Here is a 3,730-nt window from a genome sequence, read left to right as displayed (position 1 = left end):
CGATTACTTGGGTTTTGGTCGGAGTTCAAATCTTACTGTTCAATCTTTACCCTGATATTTTAATACGACTATTGTACACATAATCCGTGCTATAAGGAACACTTATCGATGTGTACTGCACCTGCATTAAATACCCATAACTGACCGATGTGAAGAATTTAATTTTAACCAAGGCTTAACTATCTCTGGACTATTCGTTTGCGTTTTTATTAACATTCACTCCGGCTCCACAGCTTTGTGGCACGAGCAAGCTACCCCTTCTTAGTTAGACGCCTCGGGATTCTCCCTTCCATCAACGATGGTGCGCTAAGCTCTTAGATCCAAGGGCTATGATCTGTTCAGCAGATTTACTCATTCAGGGTTGCTAGAATTTGGCTCATTCGTTTCCCCAACTCTTGGCTCCTGTTCAAGCTTTACTCCTCCCACCTCTATCCGATTCTTCGGAAGTAGCAGGAACTCTTTCTCATGGGCCAGCCATCAAAGCTGGAGCTACTCTTTTAACAGTAAACGGTTGACATCTCCCAATTCAATATCCGTGGTATAGTTCTCTTAAATCTAATGTTTTTTTTTTTTTTCTTATCCTTATCCTTATTTCTCTTCGACACCAGGTTGCATGATACTAATCACTTTCTTTTCCTCTGTTCTTAGGGTTTGACGGGTTCGAATGTGAGAAATTCTCTGGTGCCATCCCTTGAGGTTTGCAGAATCTGGCAGTCATTGGTGCATAAGTTTTCCAGGTAAACAATGGTCCGAGGTGTTTCCCATTTGGCATATGAGGGTTTCTCTTCTCTTTCATAGAGTTTTGAGTGCTCTGCTTCGTGCTATTGTTTGTTTTATATTCGACTGCTCGGAGGGGAAGGCTCTTCTAAAGCCTCACTAAACCCTTACGAAGCTTCTTCGCAGACTTGCTACTCAGGTTGCTCTCTGGGCTACAGTGTTGTAGTTATGTATTTCTAGTCGGTAATTTCTTTGTCGGTAAATTATTGGTATTTTTAATCACCTTTCTGGAAATGAGACTCGTCAACCGGCTTTGGCCCTTGTAGACATTCTGTATAAGTTATATGTTTTTTTTTTCTAATGGACTTTGTATGGAAGCCGTGGACATTTTACGACCTTAATCACAGTGATACTGTTAATTTATTTATGGTTTCTTGAAGTCATAACTGTTATCATGTTTCCTTCTACGAAAGTCTTATTCCGAATTTTACACAAAAGGTGCATTCTCCATTATTTAAATTGACTTATAAGCATTTCTCCGGATACTGTTTGAACGCTACTATTCTTGATTTACTCATTGTAGAATATTATGATTTCCTTATGCTGTAAAACCTTGCATACTGCTAAGTTTTTGAGATCGTTTTCACTTGTGACGATGCATCTCTATTTGAAGGTTATTTTGTTTTTACAGCTGATGAGTTTATAAGTTAAGAAATGGGTAGGGTTTACTGTTTTATGAACAAAACTTCTACTCTTTTATTTCCTCTTAATATCGCTCAGCTTTTACTAGCAAACTTTATAGGATTAAATCCTTGTCAGGGTTTTTTTCCTTCTCCGAACGCCACTCCTATTGTGCTGTTATTACTATTTTTACTGAGATGACATAGATTGTGCTTTTGTTGTGTAGCTATGAAAAAACTAGAGTATTTTGGTTTGGTTTGGTTTGATGACATGGATTGCGCTTTTGTTGTGTAGCTGTGAAAAAAGCTGGAGTATCTTTCCACATTTGAGAGATAATCCGAGTCGTCCGCTGCAAAAAGTATTGGCATCATTTAAGAGATAATTTGATTCGCCAGTTGCAAACGGAATTGGCATCATCATCGAGATAACCAGCGCGACAGCCCTAGCCCTCCGCTCTTAGTAAAATTGGTTGCATGTGATAGCAAAGTGCGAGAGATAGGTGGCGTTTCTTATCGAACATGTTATCTCAACTGAAGGAGTTTGATTACTTAAATAGTCTATTAAATTTATGGATTGATATTGGCATTGGCATTGGGTCTGTATATGAATGTGTTTTGGTCTCTGTTGTTATGTCTGCTTCTGTCATCTGCTTGGTGTGTCTGTCTGTCTGGTGTGCTTGTATTATGTGAGAGGTGGAGGCAGAGGCGTGCTTGTGTTGCCTGAGAGGCAAAAGGAAGAGGCATGGAGCGTAATCAATTATTGAATCATAACAACTCTGCGCAGGGATCACAGTTAAATGTGCATCTGACTCGATGACAGGTAAATGAGGCATTCCGGTACTAGATCACTCTGATTATGGGTTGTGGATTGCAAAATAGATTAGCTGAATGACAGAGAAATCAATCATTTCTGCCTTCAGAAAAATCATTGGCATAGTTCCATTACTGTAAATAAATTGAACAAATCATTGGCATAGTTCCATTACTGTAAATAAATTGATATGTTCAGTGTTGTTTCGTTTTTTAAATTAAATCCTCAACATCCTTGGCGAGAGGCGGCAGTATAGATCGCTACTTCGTGCATAAATGGAGAGAAACAGGGCCGGACAATATCATGGTTGGATCTAGGCGGTGACCATTGTCGAATAATGGCCACCGGGAGAGTTTTATTCCACAGAGCTTGCGGTTTATTGGTTTTTTAAATCAGATCCTCTGCATCCGTGGTGAGGTGGTTTCTTGGTTTTTTAATTTAGAATATGGATCCTCTGTATCCATTTTTCTTAGTTTTTAAAATTAAATCCTGAGCATCCATGGTGAAGGGCTTTCTTGGCTTTTTAAATTAGATCATCTGAATCCATGTTACAGAAAGCGAGAGAAATCGGGCATGCCTTTTGAATATGGCCGGCGTCGAAGCGATTTTCTGGAGGAGAAATTCCTGAGAGCTCGCTGTTAAAAGATGGAGTTAACGGCGACCCTTACCTTCGCCGGTTTTGAAGGGCATAATTACAGCTTCGTATATAGTGCATAGGCCGGTGCTTGCTCTAGAATTGGCTTTTGTGTTCCGTTATCGAGCGATGGACTTACGCTGCAGGGTTGCTCGGTCACATCATTTGTTTTACGCATCGTCTCCCAATGCAGTAGCCATTCTCCCAGATTATTCCTGCTTTGTAGACATTGAATCTAAGGGCTTCAGCAGCACCACAACCCTTGAAAATATCATGTCTATCAATGTGGATTCATCCCTCGAAGGTAAGCACAACATTTTCTTGGCTGAATCAGTTTTAAAGTCATCGTCAAATGCATGTGTCATTAAGAGATTGTTCAGATTGCATTCAATTTCTTGTAAAAGTGGGTAAGCTTCTCCCTTATCTTTCTATCTGTTTCGTAAATAATATAAGGGGTTGTTTCTGCATTAGCTATCTCAGGTATTGCACTGAATTATTGATGCAATCTGCATTAGCTATTTCTAGATTAAGCATCTTACATCCAAAGGGCCCCCAGAATGCTCTTCAGTGATATTTTTTTACCAGTCATAGTTGAAGCCTGAAACCTACCTATTATTCAAAAATATATATCAGTTATTTGGTTACCAATATATCGGTTATTTGGTTACCATTTTCATTCCTTGCCTGGAAGATCAAGAATGAGTAGGTTCAGGAGGTGGGGTTGGATTCTGGAGGGTATCCCTTCCGGATGTTCAGGAATCGATTAGTCAAACGTCACTGGTCCTGCTGTCTATTCTCTCGCTCTCTAACTATAACATAGATACCTCTGCTTGTATGTCTCGAAGTGCCCTTCGATATCAGTCAGATTGAATTTCTGGTTTTATATTT

General features: G+C 39.6%; 1 long non-coding RNA gene across 2 annotated transcripts; it reads left to right on the top strand.

Annotated features, from left to right (window-relative positions):
* The first annotated feature begins 238 nt into the window (after window positions 1–238).
* On the top strand, window positions 239–3,175 carry LOC149173951 (uncharacterized). Of its 2 annotated transcripts, XR_016258464.1 has the most exons (5): window positions 239–538; window positions 649–737; window positions 1,693–2,217; window positions 2,460–2,620; window positions 2,763–3,175. It is a non-coding gene; the product is annotated as an uncharacterized LOC149173951 (long non-coding RNA). The 2 variants fall into 2 exon arrangements; XR_016258463.1 differs by having other exon boundaries at window positions 1,693–2,620.
* The last annotated feature ends 555 nt before the right edge of the window (window positions 3,176–3,730 follow it).

Source organism: Pinus tabuliformis, chromosome 4_1 (assembly GCF_031772625.1).
Source record: "Pinus tabuliformis cultivar Carrire ecotype Pingquan chromosome 4_1, CPIR1, whole genome shotgun sequence".
NCBI lineage: Eukaryota > Viridiplantae > Streptophyta > Pinopsida > Pinales > Pinaceae > Pinus > Pinus tabuliformis.
Note: the sequence above shows the minus strand (reverse complement) of the source record. Positions and strands in the feature narration are given on the sequence as shown.